General features: G+C 30.1%; 1 protein-coding gene across 3 annotated transcripts in view; it reads right to left on the bottom strand.

Moving 5' to 3' along the window:
* The window catches only part of LOC129612312 (putative uncharacterized protein DDB_G0282133), a 123,046-nt gene extending 99,865 nt beyond the window's left edge, over nucleotides 1-23,181 (bottom strand). For all 3 annotated transcript variants that reach the window (XM_055525854.1, XM_055525855.1, XM_055525856.1), the window contains exon 1: nucleotides 22,976-23,181. The gene's annotated coding sequence lies outside the window, so the exon portion shown is untranslated. The remainder of the gene's footprint in view (nucleotides 1-22,975) is intronic.
* Nucleotides 23,182-26,581: the final 3,400 nt, after the last annotated feature.

The raw sequence follows: 26,581 nt of genomic DNA, 5'->3' as shown, positions 1-26,581 counted from the left end.
TATGAACAATTTCTGAAACATCCAACGAATACAAAGGAAAATCGCTTTCAACCCCACTTTCAGAAGCACTGGGAATGAAAGTTTAAACTAGTTCATCTGTGTCTAATTCATTAATTTACAGCTCAACCTATAATCCTTCAGCCCACAACAATTGTGTAATTTGTAAGAGCTTCCACTAATTACATATTTAAAGGCAAAATATTTTTGCAGTGTAATATACAAGATATATATTAAAATATGTTGGACACTGTTATACTGCTTGAAAAACGATCACTCAGTCAGTACGCCTGTCACGAGATTGTACTAAATGTGGACTCAAGCACAATACATTATTACACCAAAATACAACCGAAGTGAAAATTTCAGACAAACAAGTGGAAATAAAACTTAAATCTTTTTCATCAGATGCAAATCATGTCGAGGAACAATTGTCGTGTCGCTAATCTGTTGGTTTCTAATAGGGAATATGTGAGATATTTCTAATAGTGGAAATTGAAGGTCATATCTCGATTTTATAACGAATGAAATGACAAAAAGGTTGAAATTAGAGCAAGCTAATGAATACATCAAAGTAGAAGGAATAGGATCAACGAGCAACCACGCTCAACCGCAAGAGCATAAAATCGAATAAAATGAATTCGACATAACATCGTCATCATTACAGAACATTAAACTTGGATGAGTAGTTGGGGTGAACTTTTCAAACAATCATTTGAAAGGGCAAAAAAATCAACAGAATAAATTAAGAATCTAATACTAAAGAAACAGTAAGTCGAATTTATGATAGAGTAAGAGAAATTTAGACACATTCAAGAAATGCAAGATATCAACTTAAACACTGCACGTTACTGTCTTTGCCAAGCCAAATGACACAATGATACACTATTTACTTACCAAAAAAAGCCTTATCGATATATTCAAATTTAAAAATATTGATATAAATGGTACGAGGAATATTATGTGCTTTGTCAAACACAAAATTTACAGGTATTGATGAAGTTAGTACTGAAATAGTAAAATATTGTAAAAATGAGATTGCTGAACCATTAACACAACTAATGCTTCTTTAAATGAAGGTGAAACCCTATGCATAAGAATAGTAATTTTAACATCGTGAGTAACTAAAAATGAATTTCAATCTGTATTGTGTTTATTAAAATAGTGGAGACATACGTAAATATGTTATTAACACTTGAGAAATATTAATACGATTCACAATATTATTTTGACTACTAACGCTGTTTTATTTGATTTCATAGCAAATATACAGAGTAATATAGGAAAGAGAAAACAAGTCGATATATTGTTCATAGAACTTACCAAGGCGTTTGACAAGACTCTGCGTGTGGTATTTGAGCTTGCCTTTTTGGAATTGAACGTAAACGGCTTCAGAGTTATCTATCTGATAGAAAACAGTACGCATAAATATAGGGGTGCGCTGATGAAGTTAAGGACATTCATTGTGGTATGATGCAAGTCTTAGGCCCGACGCTTTTTAACGGTTCTGATAATAGTTTTACCGAACTTAAACTACAAGGTAAAGCGTTCCTATATGCGAATGATTTCGTAATCATATATGTAGAAAATAATAAGGATGAACTAGCTTACATTATAAATCAGGATATACATACCATACGTGAATGGTTGTGCATGCACAAAGTAACAATATACAAAAACAAAATACAATTGCTTTTAATCAACAAAACACGAAATTCTATAAATTAAGTACAACAATGAGAACACAGAAAAAACGGATTGTACTTGGGCACAATTATAGACTCCAACCTTAATTCGAAAGAGTAAACTAGTGTTCAAAGGGCAAAAGGGAGAAGAATAGCGGGGATATTCAGAAGAATATGTTATAGAATACCAGAACAACTAAAAACACTTATGTTCTTCAAAATATTTCATAACTTATTTGTATATAGTATAATTGTATGAGAAAACATAGACAAGACTAAATTGCATGAACTACAAAACATAGAAAATAAAACTATAAAAAATCTATACGGGCTCGAGCAAACAACCCTACCATAAATGTGTACAAAACAATTGGTTTTTGCCTAATAAAAAAAATATTTTGCATCCAAATACACAGAATTCATAATCACGTGATAAATTCAAATACAACAGTAACAAAAATAAATAAAATACATAATCACAACGCAACGTCATCTAACTGACTCCAAATAAACAGAATTTCGGTAAGATTAATATGTGACTTATTCAAACAAAAACTGCAAAAATACTTGTTAGACAAGTTTTAAATACATTTAAATTAATTTTTTTTTAATTTCAAATGTTTTTTTTATTTATAAATTCTTTTTTAAAAATTAAATTTTCTTTTTTAGACAATAAAATATAATGAAAAGGAAAAATAATTATGAAAAGAAATTAAATCATATACTGTTATATTCTTGTAAATAGCTTTTAACTTTTATTATAAATTGGTTTTGATTTTTTCAATTTTGTCGTCATGTACTTCATGTACATTTACATTTTTGAATTATGTTTTTTTTTGTATTATATAATTATGTTATTAAACAATCTATACGACTGCGATTTTGATAAATGAATAAATAAATAAATGAAATACAAGAAATTCGAAATTTAATTAAAAACTTTTCTACAAAAAAAATCAAAAGATTTTTAGACAAAAATATCTGACACTGATGAAAACTTTATCTCGTATTGCAACGAAAAAAAAAACTGATGTGGTCAGCACATAATCAAACGCAATATATATTGCTTAGTTTAGTGTAAGTGTTACAGAAAATTGTGAAAATGCATTTTGTACACTTCCTTTCAATTTTAAGGAAGTTAGCAAGCTTTTAGTTAACATGCCTAGAAAAGTGTAAATTTGTCTCTTAATTTCGTAAATTCATTGTTTTCGCACCCCGTATTTAAATATTAAATTTCAAGGGAATTGGCCCACAAAAGGTTCGGATCTCGAGACTATAAGTTGATCAATCTGTGCCATATATAAAATAGCCCAAACTCACATATAAAATTTCATGAAAATCGATTCTGCTGAACTTGAGATGCCTGCTTGCAAAACTGTAAAAGTAGTTAATTTACGCATCCGTACTATGAAAAAATGCGTTCCGACCGAAAACTCGACATCCAAAATTTAATGACATCACGTGACCTACCTCATTGTATATAATGCGGTCGGTAAAAATAAGAAAAATTTCAAAGTAATCTCGTGTTTCTTTCGAATTTTCAAATCGATTTTATTTTTGAAAAAAAAGTGATTGGAAACAAAACTAAAGAGTAAATAATGAAATAAAGTTGAATCGACTTTTTTGAAAATTAAAATAAAGTTGAACTGGCTTGAATTGGTAAGTGCCTGAAAAGCCTGGCACATTTGAAAGCATTTATTGATCACAATTTAAATTTTTTTTAAAAAATTGACAAGAATGTTCATCATTTCTTGCCGCCTAGGATCTAAATCATCCCAGTACTAGTATCGTTCAACAATTATTCTATTTCATCTATTTTATTTCACAAAATTCCAGAAAATCGTAATTTAATTCAAGACCCTTTCTATCAAAAAGTCAAAAGTTTCTTAGACAAAACTATGAGAGACTTAGACAAAACTATGAAGAATATATTTTATGAAAGACTTTTACACCTCATTGAAGCGGAAAATAGAAAAATTGTAAGGAACTTTCGTGTTTTTTAAAAAAAATTCTCAAAAAAAAAACCAAAATTCTCACTACGGATAGCTTTTTCTCGAAAACCAAATACAACTTATATTTTCGAGAAAAACGAAGCCAGATATAATTGATTAAAAGAACAAGAATAAAGATCTATTAAATTATCTCTAAAACAAGTATCTAATTTTTATTCCATGTTGTACGACTCCGTAATTATTAGGTTTTAATTATGTGAAGGAAAAACCTAGAACTGATTTTTTTCAACATGTTACAACTCGAAAACGAGCAAAGTAAGGTAATTTCGTCATGTTAAGGGACTTTTTAGGTTTTTAACGATGTATTTCAAAGAGTTAATATGTGTGCAATACAGATATCATTTTTCTTTAGTTTGGAATATTGACAAAACCATTTTTAACTTTTTCAGACAGCTACATTGTAAACTGCTATATTTTTTTTAAATGTTAAAATACCTCCAAAAGTCATGTAATTTCGTCATAGCAAAAAAAAACTAGGTTTTGAATTTAAACTACGTGTATTATAATTAATAACTGTCCTGCAACAATTTTGAAAAAAAAGCATGACATAATTTGAACCATTCCAAAAATATGTAAAATTTTAATTTCGTCAGCACCTTATTTAAGTATAGCATTCCGCCGCCTCACAAAATATAATTGAAGATACAATTTTAGCAAAAGTTAGTTTTAAATTCAATAGTTTTTTTTAATATTGTTCAGAACTATTATTTTTGTTAAACCTAACATTTCAATTTGTTTTTTTCTCGTATTTTTATCATTAATTTTAGAAAAACTTTGACAATCTACATTTTTCGTTACTATTAAAATAATAGTATTAAATTAATAGAATGTACCGGTATAGAATTCTACTATTAAAATAATAGAATGTACCGGTGACACCTGAATAAAATACATATAACGGACGAAATTTGATATTTTTGCTAGAAACATTATAAATAAAAGTTTTGCATTCAAACTTTTTTAATATTTTAAGTTTCAAAAGTAAATATTCATATTTCAAAATATTTTAATAAACCACTCAATTTCGCTCGTCTGACGATTTGTTTGGTAATTTCGTCACTTAATTTTTATTTCTTAATATTTCACTGTTTGAATTTTTGTCTTATTAATAATGTTTTCTTAAGTTTAATTTGTCAAAATATAAGCAAAAATATAAGAAATTATTACATATATTTACACAGATTACTCTTAAGAAATTTTCTACTTTTCTTAACAAAAACACTAAGAAAAAGCAAAATAAATGAATAAATTAACATTGCTATTAGCACTTAATATTTAAAAATAATCTTGAAACAAGAAAAAAATAATATGATTCTAGATATCCCGTATCAAAACAATTCCTACATAATTTGAGCAGTTTTTGGACAACAAAAGAAATCAAAAAAATATCTAATTTCCAATAAATATGTAAAATACATAATGTCATATATTTGCCTGAATTGCCTGAACTTCCACTTGCGGACACCTGAAGAAGTCAGGCGGTTTCTTGTACTGCCAAGAATTTAAAATTTCAGTTGAACACTTTCTTAAAAAATATTAAAAAGGTAAAACACGTTTACTTCCCGAGGCCTGACATATCCCTTGTTTTACAAATTCCTTATATATCCAAAAAGAACTGATATATGAAATTTAATCAAAACCAGTTCAGCCGAATTTCAGATACACTACTGCACACACACAACAGACCGACATCTCTCTAAAAATAGTTTATTTACGGTTTCCTACTATGTGATTAAAATTTGGTGCCATCACTTAATCTATACAACGCGATTGGTAATTAATGAAACAATACCAGTAAACGAAATTTCAGAGGGAATTACCGTACTTAAAATGTTAATGATTCAATTAAAATAATCAGCCATCATAAACTAAGCGCCAAACTCAGCATTTTTACAGCTTAGGGGTTCCAGATATACTTGTTTTTAAGCTGGAAGCAAAATGTACCGGAAAAAAAAGGTACAGGAATTTTCCTGCATAAAAATAAATGCTTATAAATTCGGAACCATACAACATAGTTTATTTTTGGTCTTACAATTAATTTGATATGACTCATAGTTTTCGAGATACAGCTCCTCAAAGTCAAAATTTTTGTTTTTTTTTTGTTTGAAATTTTGTTTACAAAAATTGAAATTTCTTGAAAATTTTTGTTATTATTTTTTTTTTGTTTTTTTTTTCGATGCGTTACGATCAGATCTAAAAGTTAACCTATATAACATTTTGCTGTATCTCTCATAGTTTTCCCAGTAAAACGTGCGAAAAACGCATATTTTGAAATGTTATATATGAATTTATTTTGCCTACGACACGGATTGATCAACTTTTGCTGGCAATTGATCACAGAATCATCCCTGAAATTATTTGTCACCTTATGCGAACCGCCCTATATATCTACTAAATTAAAAAAAGGAAACTCTCGTTGAATTTATTTGTAGACATTTCGATTTCATTAAATTTTATTGAACGTGCGCAAAAGCATTCAAACAAGCGAATATATTAGAAGGACAAATATGTTTGATAAAAGTTGTTGAAATTGCTTGGCTCCTTCTGGTAGCTGCCATATACCTTCAATAGTAGTTTGGCCATTTCTTAAAGAATATTGAAAACACACTACTGAAATTATGCATAAATTAATATGGTAATAGGACAACTTAAGGTCATAGTCTGTCCCATATTCAGCTATGACATATTTATTCGCACATGGAATAACAAATTCGTACGGATACCACTTAATTGACACGGTCAACTCTATTTTTTCTCGTTAAGATTGAATTTAAAAATTTGAAATTACTGTGAAAAAACGCTAATATAAAAAAGTAAACGAAGGGCAAACTAATGCCATATATATCTATCAGGCCACCAAGCCGAAATTATTTTTGAAATTTTGAATCGGAAAAAAAATAAAAAAACAATTCGCAATATTTTATGATTTCGAAGAATGCCGATTGGAATATTGTTTAATTTTTTTAATGAAAATTTTGAGCATTTTTTTGTCTCTCACCTTATTTAGAATATTGAGCTTATATTTAGCTTATTTTTTTCTATTTCTTTTTAAATTTAATTTCTTATTTAAAACTTTACTCTATAATTCAGTACCCTTCTATTTGGAAGACAAGAAAGGTTGCCTGCGCTAAATATTGCAATTTTTTTTTTAGGGCATTTGTAAGATGGAATTTACCAACCGATTTTTTGAAATTTAAATTTTAAATTTAAAAAAAATGTGTAGAATCAGTAGAGTTAAAAATATTGATCAATTTTCTTCACACAAATAATTTCCGACACCCCTTTCATATACATAATTTTGAAGTACTCCATATAAATTTGAAATTTATTTTTGATTTGCTCTCTGAGCTTGGTGGCCTGATAGATATATAAGGCATTAGGGCAAACAATAATTAAGTTCTTCGATTTCTAAATGTAATGCGAGATGTGGGTGTCTAAAGTCAAACTTTTATTTTTGAAAATTTTACGTATAACTCCACTTGCGAAACTGCTTTCCAAGTGAATGAACTCATATTCATTACCTAACAAACTTTCTGAATCATATGAATTTAAAGTTCAATAAATGTGAATTTTAATTCTTCACTTTTTTAAAACCTTAATTTTTAATTGCAGTTTTGTCTAATTTTAGCGCATCTCCCGTAAATTTGGTAGACCAATTTGCTATGTTTCCTATTTCTTAAGTTTGAATGAGATTGGTTTGTTATAAGATTTTTTAATGTATTAGTAAAACTATAAAAATATTTAAAACACAATTACTTCATACTTCATGAAAATTAATAAATTGCAAGAAATATCGCTGCAAATTTTATATGCTTATTGTTACAAATCGAAGATGCGTCAATTTTATAATTTTTTTTTCTTCATCATTTAAGGAAAAAAAGACTAAAATAAATTATATTTTTTCATATTAAATTTGTATAATCACTTATATATTCATATAAATTCATATTTATAATAATATGAAGTATTTTAAAAATGTATCAAGGATTAGTATTTTAAAAATGTTAAAAAACACGAACCGATGCATTTACGTTTGGAAAAAAAAAATAATTTTTTTTTATAAGCAAACCTGAGACGCTGAGGTCAGCAGTTTCTTTAGCTTTATAAAAAAGAAGCAAAATTAACTGCAGAACTAGCAATATTTTCGTAGAACATTAGAATTTAGAATAAGGCACAGTTTAATTTTGTAATTTAACGGAATTATAATATAATAGGAATTCAATACTTTAAAATAGAAATAATTTTTTTTGATTATTGAATTCCGCCCGACCAGGAACATGAACCTGAGTGTAAAATTCACGAGCCGTAAATTTTTTAACGAAGGAAGATTTATAATAAGATTGGACTTCAGTCCTTTAAAATAGAAATACATTTTTTTATTAAAGAATTGACGTGAATTCGTTTTGTTGCATATAAATGTATATATCTACTAAATTAAAAAAAATCTGATGTGATCAGCACATAACCGACCGCAATGTGTACTGTCTAGTTAAGTGAAAGTATAACAGAAGATTTTAAAAATGCCTTTTGAACACAATTTTCCAATTTTAAGGGCGTTAGTAAGCTTTAAGTTAACATACCTAAAAAATCTGATGTGGTCAGCACATAACCGACCGCATTGTGTATTGTCTAGTTAAATGAAAGTGTTACAGAATATTATAAAAAAGTCCTTTAAATACTTCTTTCCAATTTTTAGGACATTAGTAAGCTTATAGTTAACATACTTAGAAAAATATAAATTTGGCTTTTAGTAGAGTTTCGCTTTGTGCTACCCGAATTCCCTGAAATGCTCGCCAATTAGTTTCGATAACAACCAGAACTTAAATATCAAATTTCAAGAAATTCCATCAATTTGTTCTGTGGATATGGTGAAAAATGTAAAATCGGCCCGCAAATCAGTTCTCGAGCCCTGATCTTTCCAAAAAAGTTATATGTTCATTGCTTTAATATGAGGAATTCATATATTAAATTTCAATGAAATCGGTTGATTATTTCTCTTTATATACACAAAAGTGTATGTTTGGCCCGTAGTAAACGTCTAGTTGCCGATGCCTAATCTTTCCAAAAAATTTACATGTTCATTGTTTTAATACGGGGAATTCATATATTAAATTTCAATGAAATCGGTTGTATATTTTTCTTTATATACACAAAAATGTATATTTGGCCCGTAGTAAACGCCTAGCTGCTGATGCCTGATTTCTTCCAAAAGTTAGGAATTTTTGCGTATGATCGAACAAAGCTTATATATGAAATTTCAAGTAAATCGGTTGAATATTTTCTTCAAAATGGTCAAAAATGTAAAACAGGCCCGCAAATCCATTTTCGAGCTCTGATCTTTCCACAAAATGTATATGTTCATTGTTTTAATACGAGGAGTTCATATATTAAATTTCAATGAAATCGGTTGATTATTTCTCTTTATATACACAAAAATGTATATTTGGCCCGTAGTAAACATCTAGTTGCCGATGCCTGATTTCTTCCAAAACATACGAATTTTTGCGGACGGTCGAGCTGAGCTTATATATAAAATTTCAAGTAAATCGGTTGAATATTTTCTTCAAAATGTTGAAAAATGTAAAACAGGCCCGCTAAAAAGTGCAATTCCCGAGGCCTGATATATACCAAAAGTTGATCGATCAGTGCCATGGTGGAAACAAACTTACATATAAAATTTCATCAAAATCGGTTCAGCCGAACTTGAGATACACGCGTGCACACACAGACCGACAGACCGACAGACGGACAGACGGACAGACCGACAGACCGACAGGTTGCTAAAAATAGTTTATTTACACTTCCCTACTATGGAGAAGTACGTTCCCACCGAAAACTCAATATGCAAAATTTGTTGCCATCACATAACCTTCCTATTGTTTACACAATACGGTCGGTAAAAATGTAAATTTGGCTCTTAGTAGAGTTTCGATTTGTCACATCCGAAATGCTTGAAATGCTCGCCAGTTAGTTTCGGCAATAACCAGAACTCAAACTTTAAATTTCAAGAATTCTATTAACAAGTTCCATATACAGGGTGTCAATGGTATTATCGAAGGGCGTTATAGATAGAATGCATTGCAGACGAACAAAAAACACCTAGTGACATTTTTCTTTTTGGGCCCTTGTTCTCGAACTATGGAGCCACAAAGTTAGAACACGAACAAAAACCGTCTGATTTTCACATTTTTATTAATAACTCGATAAATATGGCAGGTAAATCAGACTTTGCATACTCATTTTAAAGCTAATGAAATCCTTCTTCTAACGATATACCAGCGGTTCCAAAAAATTTTTTTAGTTTCAGAAATATTCAAGTGCAACGACAACGTCATTTACTCATAATTCCACATTATTAACCTATCTTTCTTTTACAGAAAGAGGAGCCCTATATTCTGATCTTCATTTTGATATAACATAATGTGGAAAAAATTTTAGAAATAGCATTCTATCAGGCGAAAACTGAGCTCAGAACCGTAGAATATTAACTAAAACAGAGAATTTTTCAAACAAAAACAAATTTCTTTAAGCTTTATTATACAGTATTATACATTATTTAAGACATTTGCCACACTTTTATTTCACTACAAAATATTTCTAAAACTTTCAGGAATATCGTGTCTACGAGACAAATTTAAGTTCAAATGTAAAAAAAAAAAAATAAAACCAAGTTTTTTCGCTACAAAACAACTAAACACAACAGAACCAGGTTGTGTATTGTTTATTTGTATACATTTCGATTTCATAAAACCTTTTTGAGCGCGCGTATTTTTTTTAACTGAAAATTTTAATAATGATATTAATCAATAAACATATTGTTTTTAATAACAACCCCAAATGCGTAACTTAATTATTGTTTTGAATGCGAAAAGCAAATGCAAAAGAAGTTTTGATATAAAAGAAATGGTAATATTAAAAAACAATTATTCCATATTCAATTCAATGTTACAAACTCCATACCAAAGTAAATATACTCTTTACATAGATGCAGGGTATAAAAAAAATTTAACGAAATAAAGAAAACAAATTTTATCTAAATTTTTTTTATTTTTATAACATTTCGAATATATGTATGTATGTATGTAGGTATGTAGGTATATACATAGGTATTTTAAAATATGAATTTAATATCAGAAAAGTTTGTTATGAAAATCGAAACTATTAACCTTTTACTCTTTTCAAGCAACAACCAATACAATTGACTTCAGAGGAATACATACAGGTTTCCCTCGCTTAACGCTTAACAATAACGCTTAACGTATAGTTTTTTTTCCCAACATCGCAAATTTTCCCTCACTTAGATTATTTTTTTTTTTGAAATATGATTAACAACACTTGACAATTGTTATCTCTAATAATAAAAACAAGTTGTCACTTCTTAAGCTGTCATTTAAAAATCTGGATTGGGATATTAGCATTTTTGATTAAGTTTTTAAATGATTATGCCAAGTGCATTTTTGCCATAATGACATTTAAAAAAAGCATTAAAAAATTCAAAAAATTTTTTTTTCAATGGTTGATAATTTTTCCGAAATATAATTCTTTTATTGGTATGAAAAGAAAACTTCCTTTTATTCGGAATAAAATACTTTTTTTATTTTTTTTTGCTATGCTAATCTCCCATATGCTAATCTCCAGGCCATTCATTTTTGCATATGTGAGGGAAACTCGGTAATTAAGTTGAACATTCGCGTAACAGAACAGCGATTTTGAACGTTGTTGTACACTTTTCTAAGTCATTGAAGAAAAAAGTTGGGTATTTACAGCACTCTATTTTTCTAAAAAAATCCAAAACCAGATCAAATAGCGTCATGACTCGTACACCAAATTGAACCGAAGTTTTTAAGGTTGCTTTATCCTTTAGAGCTTTCTCGAATCTGTACTCAATTTCGAGAAAGCTCTAAAGTCACGTCATCTAGGAAATTAACGTTTTTTAAAAACGAAAAAATAAAATTTCTAATTTGTCGAACTTTCAAGTCATCTGATTCCGAAATTTGAACAGATTATAACTTATGTAGATATTCATAAGAAAGCCCTTGCGCTGAGGTTTCCAAATATTTGTTAATACACCTATCTTCTACAGTCCCGGAGAAATACCTAAAATTTCAAAAAGTAAAAAAATTGTAACTCCAAATCTGCGGAGCTATATATCCAATATCGTCTCCATACAAAAGTGTTGTCTAGTCATTAGTGTCTATAGAATAGCATATAGTAGTTCACTTTGTTACGAGACATCCCGTATATGTATCATAGCTATTTTATTCAACAATTGCCACTGATTCGAATTTCATAAATTTATTATTTCTTATTTGGAATACTAGCACTGAAAAGGTAGTTTCATTTTTTCCATGTTTATAGTAAATAAAACTTCTTAGTTTTTTAATTAAACTCCCTTACACCACCCGGTTTTTGAAACTTGGCATAAAATAGCGTTGTAATCTAGCATAATTTACCCAACCAAATATCAAAACTCTGTTAATAATATGAATATCATTTATTACAATATGTTCCTACTTTTGTTTTTTTAATATAGAAATATTATATTGCTTTGTTCTCGTGAAAAAAAGGCTTTGCTTATAAAATATGGTTGCTATGTGTTAAATGTGCAGGCAGGCACTTAACATCACATTGTAGTAAGCCAAGGGGTACTGCAGCAAAGTGTTCCAATTGCTTGGAAGCCCACCAAGCAAACTATAGGGGATGCCTTGAATCTAAGGAACTACAAAAACGTAGAAATAAGAACAGCATTAACAACTTGAAGAAGAATTCTGAACAGCTACCGAGGAAATTCGCCTCGCGATCGGTCTCAAAAGATGTAGCATACAGGGACGCTCTCCAAACGAAAACTGATGACGGTGGCACCAGCAGTAAAGCAAAATATGATGTAGAACATGCTAGATATGATAGACAAAATCTCTCAGAGATTGAGCATTTTAGAGAGCGAAGGGAAAAAATCGAATACCAAAAGACCTGGTAATAGATGGCACGAGATAATTTTAAAATAGCAAAATGGAATTGCAATGGTATTGCAAATAAAAAGGACATGCTTGAAGTTTTTCTACATACACAGAATATAGACGTGGGCCTCGTAACTGAAACACATATAACCTTAAAAAGCAAGAATCAGTTTCCGGGTTATAGAATTTACAACTCGAACCACTCTGGAAATATAGCGAAAGACGGAACGGCGACAATAATAAAAGAAAATATAGTGCATTGCGATCTGCACCAGATGCAAACCGAGGGAATGCAAATGACGGCGATTCAGATCACTTCGACTAAGCAAAAATTTAGAGTGGCTGCATCATATTGTCACCCCAGATTTAAAATTACGGCGGAAATGGTTTCAAAACGTTCTGACAGACCTAGGCGATAGATTTATATTGGGGGGTGATTTTAACGCCAAGCGCATTGATTGGGGTTCAAGGCATACTTCAACTAGAGAAAGAGAACTTAGGACAGCAATTGGCGGCACGGGGTGCCTTTTTCACTCTACTGTGAAGCCAACGTATTGGCCAACCGATGTTAATAAGTGTCCAGATTTAATAAATTTCTTCATAACGAAACGGATTGCGAAAAATTTCATCGAGGTTCATGATAACTACGATCTTGACTCCGATCATTCGGTGGTCATTCTTGCACTTAAGGAAAATATAGTTATGCACATAGATGAGAAGGCCGAAAACTTTACTAAAATTATTCAAAATGCGACTCGGAGTAGTTCGAAAATTAATGCTATTAGAATGGCAGGCATTAACTATCCCCCACATATACTAGCAAAAGTAAGACGAAGCAGGCGGGCGAGAAAAAGATGGCAGCAAACGCGTGATCCTGCTGATAAAACCAGATATAATCGTGAATCGCAGCAATTAAGACGCTGTATTAGAAAATATAAAGAGTATTCAGTTGCTGATTATGTTCAAAATTTGACGGTGTGTGAGAAAACCAATTACTCACTGTGGAGGGCAACAAAGAAAATTAAGCAACCTATCAAACATCTCGCCCTATTAAAAACAAAGATGAAACGTGGGCAAAAACTGACAAGGACAAGGCAAATGCGTATGCGGATCGTTTGGCCGATGTATTCTGCCCGCATGACAGCCAGGGCGTATATGAAAATGAGGAATCTGCTTTTGTTGTGGATAGCGTCACTATTCCAATTGTCAAGGAAAGAGATGTTATAGAAGAAATCAGGACTCTTAAACCTAAAAAGGCCGCAGGATTTGACCTAATAACGGCCGATATTTTGAAAAAATTACCCAAAAGGGATATTACGATGCTTACGCGGCTAATAAATGCGTGTATAAGGTTTAATTACGTACCTGAAATTTACAAAGCTGTAAATTTCAAAGGAAAGCTGCGGAGATAATCATGCTGCACAAACCTGGCAAACCTATAGACAGGACGACTTCTTATTGATCAATCTCATTGTTGCCGATGATTTCAAAACTGCTAGAGAAACTTTTATTGAGAAGACTTCAGCCTATAATTGAAAGTAAAAGGTTAATCCCGAATCATCAATTTGGTTTTCGCCGAAACCACTCAACCATAAATCAGATTCATAGAATAACTGACCTAATAGAAAATTCACTGGAAGAAAAAACAATATGTTCTATCATATTTTTGGACGCAGCCCAGGCCTTCGATAAGGTTTGGCATTGTGGATTAATAAAAAAACTTAGGCGATTACTATCAAGGCAGTATGTTAACCTGCTCGAATCTTACCTGACTAATAGGGTATTTCGAGTTAAACAGGAAGAGGAGTACTTTTCGCTTAGGAATATCAGGTCGGGGGTACCACAGGGGAGTATATTGGGCCCGATATTATACTTGCTATACACGTGTGATATTCTGGAATCAGAAGGAGTGACAACAGTTACATTTGCTGATGATACAGCAGTTATCGCAATAGGACGAAATGAAAATGAATTTACACAAAAACTACAAAGGGCCAGTGATGAGATCTCCAAATGGACTAGAAAGTGGAATATAAAACTTAACGAGGTGAAATCAGTACACGTAAATTTTACTAATAGGAAAATTGACAATTCATTTTCGGTTCGGATAAATGGCGCCTTGAACCCGCAATAACGGCGAAGTGTTTGGGAATGAAGTTGGACGCTAAGCTCAGATGAAAGGAGCACATAAAGAAAAAGAGATCTCAACTAGAGGAGGAATACAGAAAGTTTGAATGGCTTTCGGGGAGGAGTTCTAAATTGACAATATACAACAAAGTTTTGATATATAATCAAACATTTAAGCCTGTCTGGCCTTTCGGTATTCAGTTATGGGGCTGCGCTGCGCAGGCTCATATCCAATCTATACAAAGATTTCGAAATAGAGTATTACGGGACATTATAAACGTCCCCTGATATGTTCGTAATGCCGATATACACATGGATCTCACGATCCTAAGTGTCTCAGACGAAATTAAAAAGCAAGCAGCCAATCATAAAATGCGTTTATCCAATCATGTCAACATCGAGGCGGCTCATTGATTGACAATCAAAACTTTGTTAGTAGACTTAAACGTACGAGACCTCTCGAGTTAGTTTAAAGTTTTTTATCTGGAACAATGAGTACTTAGTTCGCTATTGTGCCAGATCAGAGGCTTGTAAATAATCAAAAAGGTTAGAGCAAAATAATGGTTAGTCGTTTCCGACTAGTTTTATAGTTTATTTTGAGGAGGGTGTTTTTTAGTGGATTAAAGTTCCATACTACTGCTTTTCTACTGGCAGTGTTTTTCGAGATTGTTCACCCTTCCTCTCGGTAAAAAAAAAAAAAAAAATTGAATGCATGCATAATGTGCACACACAAATGTCGAATATACATGCATTCAAAGGTACACTAGGTCCTCGATATAAATATATATATTACATATATGTATATGCGGTCTGAAAATTGTTTGCGTCGTAATATAAACTCCTATAATGTCCAAGCCATCTTAATATTTTTGCATTTATATACAGTATAAATTTTTCAAATAAAAAGACAATTTTTTATTACTTTAGTCCAAATATAAATTTCATAGAGGAAGGATATAGTTTCTGAGCGGTAAAATAATTTTATTTGTTGTTTAAAATGTAATTTTAATTTATTGAAAAGATATATTTATTACAGGTATCCCTTAATTTAGGACCCCTCGATATACGACATTTCGATTTGTGCTCTTTTAATTTTAATACCACTAATTACATAACGTCGTTTCCCTCATTTTAAACTTTTTTTTCTGAAGTAAATTTCTACCAAAAAAAATTTTTTTTTTTCATTTTGACAATTAAATTTTTTGTCTGACCCCGAAAATCAGTTTTTTCAACTCCATCCATTTTTTTTTATGCACCTAGGTAATTGTCATTTTGTCTAATATGCGACAAAAAATTGAAATAAATTTTTAAGTTTAAAGGACATACAAAATTGTTGTTTATTATTTCACAGATAAAAGGGAATGTGCAGGTATTTAATATAAAATTTTTTATATGTATGTATCTCGAATAACGTCATTTCGATTTACGTCGTAAATTTTCAGTCCCAAAAACGTCGTTAAGCAAGGGATACCTATATTTGTTTTATTAAATTTTATGAAGGAACTTGAACAAGTTTCAAAGTTCCTGATACGGCAATTTAAGTAAATCAATAATTTAGACTTCCTATCAAAGTGAAAATATTTCCTAATATTATTAAAACCGCATACATACCTAAAATGAATTATATAGACTTTTAATATAAAAAGAATACACACTAATTTACAAGAATATGCGCTAATTTTAATGAATTATGAAGTATATCAATTTAATTAGTATAGTATACACACGAAAAATATATGGTAATGCGTGATTATATGATAAGTATACATTGTGAGAGACATTTCATAATTAGCAAACTTGTTAATACCAAATGTACATTTTCTCAAATTTGAAAAGATGCACAAAAATCTGGAGGGCTTTTTTAAATCAATTTTTAATGTTTTAATAACACAAAACTTTAAGATGTAAGCACTGCTAAAAAAGGAAATGATTGAATTTTAACTTTTTCTAATTAAAAATTTGAAAAAAGTTGATCTTGTTGGAGATGTATGATGTTAAAAAGGGCCCTGATTTCATAACAATACGTATAAATTCGTCAGTTGTGAACTATCACTCGCTCAGCGATGCGGTGGTAAGTCGAATCGTCGTTAAACGAGCTTTTTAAAAGTTTTTTCATATAAATACATATACATATGTATTACATATATATATGTATATATGTATTACATAAATTCTCTATGAATACATAATTTTGCTTTTAATGCTATTGTTTTCCCAATATGTATTTCATATGTTTTTACATTTTGCACGTATTTTTAATCATAAATTTAAACTAACGTACATAGTTCCATGTAAAATAATTCACAATAATTTGACATTTTGTTGGAAGATTATATTTTTTTCAACACAACCATACAACCACAAAACGAAATTTGTGGTTGTTTTGTTTATTGATAAGAAAATAATTCCCAAAAACTTTTTTGAAAAGCGTCGTAACTAGAAATAAAAATTGTTGTGTAAATTAGTAAATTTTAAAACAAAGCCGTCGTAATCCATATCGTCATATATCAAACACTTCGTAAATCGTGGACTTGCTGTACATAAATATATTTATATTACCTTATAAACATAGTCAAACTTCCTAGCTGTGATACCATTTTCACATATTTTATGCCAGGTCTAGCATAATGAAAAGCAGTATTGTATATTGCCATTTTGACCACCGTGACTTCAATAACGTAACGTTTTTCAAATAGTTAAGTACGGTACAAATTCTATTGTTCTACCGTTTCTGAGCTTTCAATACGATTACATTGAAAAAAATCTGATGTGGTCAGCACATAACCGACCGCATTTTGTATTGTGTAGTTAAATGAAAGTGTTACAGAATATTATAAAAATGTCTGTTAAATACTTCTTTCCAATTTTTAGGACATTAGTAAGCTTATAGTTAACATACTTAGAAAAATGTAAATTTGGCTCTTAGTAGAGTTTCGCTTTGTGCTACCCGAATTCCCTGAAATGCTCGCCAGTTAGTTTGGGCAACAACCAGAACTCAAATATCAAATTTCAAGAAATTCCATCAATTTGTTCTGTGGATATGGTGAAAAATGTAAAATCGGCCCGCAAATCAGTTCTCGAGCCCTGATCTTTCCAAAAAAGTTATATGTTCATTGCTTTAATATGAGGAATTCATATATTAAATTTCAATGAAATCGGTTGATTATTTCTCTTTATATACACAAAAATGTATATTTGGCCCGTAGTAAACGCCCAGTTGCTGATGCCTGATTTCTTCCAAAAGTTAGGAATTTTTGCGTATGATCGAGCAAAGCTTATATATGAAATTTTAAGTAAATCGGTTGAATACTTTCTTCAAAATGGTGAAAAATGTAAAATCTGCTCGCAAATCCGTTTTCGAGCCCTGATCTTTCTTAAAAAAATTTATATGTTCATTGTTTTAATACGAGGAGTTCATATATCAAATTTCAATGAAATCGGTTGATTATTTCTCTTTATATACACAAAAATGTATATTTGGCCCGTAATAAACGTCTAGTTGCCGATGCCTGATTTCTTCCAAAACATACGAATTGCGGACGGTCGAGCTGAGCTTATATATAAAATTTCAAGTAAATCGGTTGAATACTTTCTTCAAAATGTTCAAAAATGTAAAACAGGCCCGCTAAAAAATGCAGTTCCCGAGGCCTGATATATACCAAAAGTTGATCGATCAGTGCTATGGTGGAAACAAACTTACATATAAAATTTCATCAAAATCGGTTCAGCCGAACTTGAGATACACGCGTGCACACACAGACCGACAGACGGACAGACCGACAGGTTGCTAAAAATAGTTTATTTACACTTCCCTACTATGGAGAAGTGCGTTCCCACCGAAAACTCGATATGCAAAATTTGTTGCCATCACATAACCTACCTATTGTTTACACAATACGGTCGGTAAAAAGCTACTAAAGCTTTTGATACATTTTGGAATGCATTTTTTACAATATTAATAATACATACTTTCACGTTTGTTTGAAAATTTCAATGTAAAATTCTGTGCAAACGTTAATTTCTAACAAACGTAACCACATCATTAAAAACAAAGCATTTCAAGAAAAAAACCTAATAACTAGCACTTTGCTGCTGAAAATATATACTAGTTTATTTAATTGGCAACATTTATATGACTTGTGTGAGAAAAGTGCGGTCGATGTTTTGGGTTTCGATTTACTTTTATTTTATGTATTCACTACATATAGAACACATTTCAGAAAAGCGTACAATGTCAGGAACTTTTAATAAACTTTTTGGAATGTGATACTTTGTAAAGTTTACATTGTAAGCGCATTATTAAAGTCACGGACTTTGTGAAGTTTACGTTGTAAGCGCATTATTGAAGTCACGGATTGTATTTGATAAAAGTAATAAAATTAGGCTCGTAAGCAATAAATATCCGAAGAGGTATTTATCCTTTTTTCCGTTCGCACGCTTTCTAGAAAGTAGTTCAATGGTAACTTGATTAGGATTTACTAAAAAATGCTTTATAATAATAAATACTAGAAACTTCCATACAACTTAACTGTCATAATACTTCAAAAGTTATTTAGCTATATCTCAAAAACTATTTAGACTGCAGCATACATATAGTAATACCATTATTATACCCTGCACTTCGTGAAGGGTATATTAACTTTGGTATGGAGTTTGTAACTACTTGAAGGAGTCATCTGCGGTATGGACATATATATATATTCTTGCTCAGCGTAAAATTCTGCGTCGATTTAGACATGTCCGTCCGTCCGTCCGTTCGTCCGTCCGATCGCACGATAACTCAAAAACGAATAATGCAATCGACACCAAACTTTCACAAGTTTTTTCTTTTGTGCCAAGGACGAACCCTATTATTATTGGACTAAATCGGACAACGGGTTCGGGTAGCTGCCATACAACTCCAAGAGTTTATTTTAAATATTTCAAAAACTAATAAAGCTATTAATATAAAATTTTGTATACATGTGTCCAATTATATTCTACACATGCTCTAAAAATTATAATGGGATAGCTGCACCGATTCATGTGGCTGTCATACAACTCCAATAGCAAATTTTTTATATTCGGCAAAATAATAAAGTCAGATTCATGAAACTTGGCAGTCATGTGTCCAATTATAGGTCAAATATATTTCTGAAGTTTTGGTGGAACTGCTCGACAGATTCGAGTAGCTCCCATACAAGTCTAAAAGCTTATTTTAAATATTTGGAAAAATAATAAAGTCAGATTCATGAAACTTGGCAGTTGTGTGTCCGATTATATATCAGATATATTTGTGAAGTTTTAGTGGAATTGCTTGACAGGTTCGGGTACTTGCCATACAACTCCAAAAGCTTATTTTACATATTTGGAAAAATAATAAAGTCAGATTCATGAAACTTGGCAGTTGTATGTCGAGTTATAGGTCACATATATTTCTGAAGTTTTGGTGGAATTGCTTAACAGGTTCGAGTAAATCCCATACAAGTCTAAAAGCTTATTCTTAATATTTGGAAAAATAATAAAGTCAGATTCATGAAACTTGGCAGTTGTGTGTCCGATTATAGATCAGATATATTTGTGAAGTTTTGATGGAATTGCTTGGCAGTTTCAGGTACTTACCATACAACTCCAAAAGCTAATTTTAAATATTTGAAAAAATTATAAGGTCAGATTCATGAAACTTGGCAGTCGGATGCCCAATTTTAGGTCAGACATGTCCATGAATATTCTATTGAATGATTTCAGAGGTTCTAGTAATTACTACACAATAACGAAAGGTGCAGGGTATAATTCAATCGGTTTATACCGACTGAAACGTTTTTACTTGTTTTTTAAGTTTCATTATTGCTCGATCCCTCACGCAGTCATTATTTGGCCATAATTCTTACTTATTAAAGGTACAGTACATACTGGAACCTTGCACAAAAGAGTATGTATAATAACGAAACCATCATTTTCTATTAAAAAAGCTGATATTGCACAAATTCGCATACCAGTTGTTCAACAACCTCGCAAGTTGTTTGACTATGTCACAGGAACTATAGAGTTCCGCGCTGAAATCTCGCGTCAGGAATATAGTTTTGCTAAAAAAACTTTAAAACTGCTTGACTTCTTATGGTAGTCGTAAAATTTTAGTAATTCGTCCGTAATTTATTTGTACAAATATAATTAATTTAATACTGCTATTTATATCCAATTTCTTTTAAAAATGTTTTACATAAAACATTAGGTCGGATACCTAAAATAAATTTCTGAATTTGGAATATTTGGAATATGAATCAACAATAGATACTGACAAGCTTTCCAAATTAAAAGAATTTTTGTTTCAGCATATTTCACTCTAGAGCTCCTGGTAATACTGGCAGAGGTTCAAATTTCTAATATACATAAATCGTGACTTCAATAATGCGCTAACGACGTAAACTTCACAAAGTTTCACATTCCAAAAAGTTTTTAACATTGTTTAGTAAAAGCTCTTAACATTGCACACTTTTCCAAAATGCGTTCTATACGTAGGGGATAGGTAAAATGAAAGTAAATTGGGTATCGAAAAAATCGAGCACGCTTTTTTTATAAAAGTAATATAAATGATGCCAGAAATAACCAAATAAATAAACTAGTATAAATTTTGAGTAATAAAGTGCTAGTTATTAAGTTTTTTTCTCAAAATGCAGCGTAACCACATCAATGTTTTTAATGATGTGATCAAGTTTGTTGCAAATTATCATTTGCACAGAGCTTTAAATTCAAATTTTCAAACAAATGTCAAAGTATGAATTAATATCGTAAAAATTGTATTTCAAAATGTATCAAAAACTTTAGCAGTTTTTATTGCAATGTAAAGGTATTGAAAGCTCTGAAACTGTACTACAATCGTATTAATACCGTACTTTTTATAAAGCATTATTGAAGTCACGGATACTTATACTTATACATAAATGAATACATAAATTATTCGCAAAATAATTAGGTTTCAATAATTTTTTTATGAAAAGCTCGAATTGATAATCGAGAATAAACATGAAAAAGAAAAAATAATGCTTTGATGATGTAATTTACATACAATGAAATGCATTTACATACAAATTTTACATAAACAAAAATTAATGTCTAGGTCTTGATTTTTGTTACCTTGCTGAAATGCTCAATATTCTCAAGTTATGTCGGTGTGATCATGTTACGTATCTATAGTAAAAATGCATTAAAATTCACTTTTAGTTACCTTATACGAACCCACTCTCACACAAACGTATTCAAATCACAGATTTTTTTTAGTTTTTTTAATTTTACTATTTGAAAGTAAAATAGATTAATTTAAGCACAATGTAAACATTTATTGAAGATAATTAAAGCGGTTATTTCATATTTATGCATATATTTATATGCATTTACTCCATTTATCAATGCCTGCGTAAACAAAGCCACATGTATATACATACATATAGTGAAAAATATACATATGTAACACACATTTTGTGTTAAAAAATTGAATATACGCAAAATGCACACTACCAATCTTTGCATAAACACATATGTACATGTGTTATGCACATCTATATATTCATAAATATATTTAAGCATATGTTATACATTTATAAATATATATATATACACCTATATCATACGTATATAAATTATATAAAACAATAATTTATACTTCTTGTGCATGGATATGTATATGCATATACATAAATTAGGCCTGAATAATATATACTTACATAGATTGAAATACCATGTTTGCTTACACACACATATTAGAAGACATGCCATGCCATACTGTATTCTTATACTTTGAACAAAACATTACCATATACGTATGTATATAGGTATGTATGCATATACATATGTATACAAATGTACGCAGTTTTTTATGTTACATCAATTTTCAAACATCTACATATAAAAAGTTAAAGCATATTATGTATTTCTTTTACATTTTTAAAAATTAATATTTCTGCTTTTCGTCTTTTCTTAAAGTTTGTCAGAGTTAGATACGTACGTACATATGTATAAGTACGTGCATATAAATTTTATGAAAACTTATTTGGTATATTTACATTATTGTTTAAAATTACATACATATGTATGTATGTACATATTTACGTATGTAAGTGGTTGAATCTATGCCATAAATAATTACATAAATATATTTGTAGAATTAATTTATGTTTACTTATACATGCCTGTGCATGCATGTGTATTTGAAAACGGTTACCTTAGTGTTGGAATCATCTTTCACCAGTTAACAAATTTTACGAAATAAACAACAAAAAAAACTGAGAATGAATAACAGATTAAACTTAACAAAGAAGTAAAAATTAACAACAAAAATACTAAAACTTTTGGCACTTATGACTATCTTTAGGTAGATAGACTTTTGTCGTTATCGCGCGCTTTAAAAAAAACTTAATATAATAACACAACGAAATTTAGAATCGTACTGAGAACAGCGAGAAAAATTTCATTTCAGAATACTGCTCTACTCTTCCTATGTGTTATTTTGTTACTCATTTCATTTAGGGTACTTGGTTTGTTTTTTTATTGCTTTCTTTAATTTTTTTACAATACCAATAACAATGTGATATGAATACGATGACGATAAAAGCCAACAACGAATATAAAAAAAGAGCAACAAAGTTCTTTTTTTGGATCATGAATTTTCCATGTGATTTACCAATAGAGTGGTAAAAGCTTTTAATTTTTTCTGCTACAACTGAATGCGAAATGTATAGCATGTACTCAGTTGCGCAATTTTTACTTTTAATGTTATTTTTTTTCTCGCAAAGCTGTTAAGTCAACAAATAAAATATCTCTCCGTTTTTCGTTAAAACAAAAATGAATATTAAATAAAGTTGGCTCAAACCAATGGTTTGTGTTGTAGCACTTTTCCCTTCAACAATTCGTGAAAATACTGCTTTTAAACACAGTCTAGTATATCTACCACACTATTAAAAATATTTTCATTCATATACGAAAGTATTTCCAGGATTGCATATATTTAAGATGAACGATTTATGCAATCTTTGAAATAAAGCAAAAATTAATTTAAAGAGGGCTGAAGATAATGTTCGACTTAAAGGGTTAGTTGAGTGAGTTAAGAAAAATAATTTTATTTTTTAATGTCACAGAATTTGCCGTTAGCTTTCTGCATTTACATAAATTTGAAAAAGCTTGCGGTTCAAAAATTCAAATTTTACAAATTTCAAAAGGCGATAAGTTGAGAGGGGGTGGAGATGGAAAAAAATTTTCCTCTAACGAAATAAACTATTTATTAGTATTTAAAAGCTGCAAAAATTTCAGAGTCGTACAACTTGGGGTCTAATAGAAAAATTAAATCAAAAATTTGGAAAAACGGATTTTAGATAACGGCAAATTTGAACGGTCATTTTGCTTTCTTAAAGTTTAACTTTAGTATGCCATGATAGGAGTAGCAACCCACTGGCTTTCTGCGTTTGCAAAATTTGGAAAATGCTAATGGTTTCATTGCAGTAAATAGTTAAAAAAAGGTGAGAAGAGAGGGTGAGATAGGTAAAAATTTTGTTCTACGGAAATAAGTTTCTAGTAAAGATCTGTGATAACATATAAAATTTCAACTTTCTATCTCCAAGGTTCTACAACTTTTGTAAACATGTCCACGGACGGACGGACAATAAGCACTTTTTTTAAAAAAATTTTTGGAAAAATCCTAAAAACAGCTACTTTCAGAAATTACTTCACTTATTATTAATCTAATAATATATGTATACCTTTACATACACATAGTTGAATGTATGGAAACTATTTTATTTATATAGTAAAAAACTGAATCATGTACATATTAGAAAATTTGTTCATGTAAACTAATTTGCATCAATTTTAAATGCGTAGCAGTTCTATTATTTTCATTGAAACTTGCAACATGCTGGTATCTATTCAGTACATATTGCAAAAAATAAAATTTTGAAACCTTAATAAAATCCAAAACTGTATGTGCACAAAAACCAATTGTTAAACGAAAACAGTTTTGTATTTACATTTCTAGATACAAATTTTTATTTGTTGACATTGACTTTTTTAAATAGCTTTTATAAAATATTTTACCACCATAAAAATTAACAGTCTATTACATTTCTGTACACCAAAATCCAAAACAAAAAGTAAAATATTAGCTTATTATCAAATTAAATATTAAATAACGCATTTTGATTGCACTCTTCGTCAAATTTTTACAAAATATTCAGAATTTTTTAAATGCCCCTTTTTTTTATTTGGATTTCGAAAATCAACTTTGACCTTGTAAAATTAGTTTGAACGTGATATAACGAACGTGTTACAATGTCATTGATACATGTTGTAGTAAAAACTTTTTTTAATTTCTTTTAATTTTGAATGTTCATTTTCTATAACAATATTTTATAGAAATAAATTTTGGTTTTTGCTTTAATTTTTAGATGTGATGATACTGTTAGCTCGCGAAACTGTTAACTTCTGTGAAAGCAACAGCTTTATTCCTACAGATTTTAATACAAAACTTGAAAAAACTTTAAACCAAAGTATATCTATGTTATAAGTAATGTGCTTTTCCGTTTACATTACACTAATCCAATGTTTGTATACCAAAAATTTCCTTAGCTAAAAGAGTTAAACAGTGCACGTACCTCCTTAATTTTATTTTTATACACAGGAATTATTAAGAGAAAGTGAACGCCATAGATGTCTACCTGGGGGCGCTAGCTTCTTGGCCAGCATGCTAAGTATAATGAATTGCGTCGAGCTTATTTCGCTTCTGGAATCCCTGAACAATTCAGCCATTCAGTATTTGTAGCACCAAGCTGAAAAAAAGGAAAACCACAATTTATTTATTTCGTTGAAAATCTTAAAACTCTATTCTTCCGAAAGAACATAAATACATAATCAAGTAATATGCTGCTTTCGAGTTCCTTATTAGCCCTTTCAAAAACTGTTCGGTTAAAACCTATATTATTTTCGGAAGGAAAGTTATGTAAGTCAACACACCTTTTTTGCTTATACAAGTTAACGTGTTAACTTTAATAAGCAAAAAAGCTTTGGCAAGTACGAATTTCGTAAAAATTTTGTTAAAATCCCTGTATTTCGAAAACTGTTGAGTTTTGACAACTATTTCCAAACAAAAATTTTGCCCAGTTTTGATGCTCTATTTAATGCCATATATATCTATCAGGCCATTAAGCTCAGAGAGCAAATCAAAAATAAGGAAGCGATGTCGGAATTTATTTGTGTGAAGGAATTGATAAATATCTTTGGGTTTACTGATTTTACATATTTTTTTAAATTTAAAAATAGCCAAAAATTTTTTTAGTGCAGACAACGTTTCTTGTCTTCCAAATAGAAGAGTACTGATTTACAGACTAAAATTTTTGAATAAGAAATAGAATTTAAAAAGAAATTGCAGAAAAAAGCAAAAAAAATAATAATTATAGTCTAGATGGCTTTTAAAACTATACTAAATAAAATAAGAATTATAAAGAATACTCTAAAACTTCACAAAAAAAAATAAATAATATATTTCAATCGGCATACTTCGAAAACGTAAAACATTAAAAATTGTTTTTGTATTTTGTTCCGATTCAAAATTTCAGAAAATAATTTCAGCTTGGGGGCTTAATAGATATACATGGTATGACTCTAACTAATGATATATAACAGAAGTGGGAAGCCCGTAGCCTGGGGACCGGATGTGGCTTCTAAGAGTTTTTGTGCTGCCCCACCCGCCTCCTCTTGTATTTGAATGTTTTTAAATATTCAATTGCTTTCAAGTAAAAAACAAATTAGAACATCTCACTAAATACAATCTAACGTGAAT

The sequence above is a fragment of the Condylostylus longicornis genome, unplaced genomic scaffold (genome assembly GCF_029603195.1).
Source record: "Condylostylus longicornis isolate FDR11 unplaced genomic scaffold, ASM2960319v2 ptg000065l, whole genome shotgun sequence".
Classification (NCBI taxonomy): domain Eukaryota; kingdom Metazoa; phylum Arthropoda; class Insecta; order Diptera; family Dolichopodidae; genus Condylostylus; species Condylostylus longicornis.
This window is presented reverse-complemented; position numbering and strand designations above follow the sequence as displayed.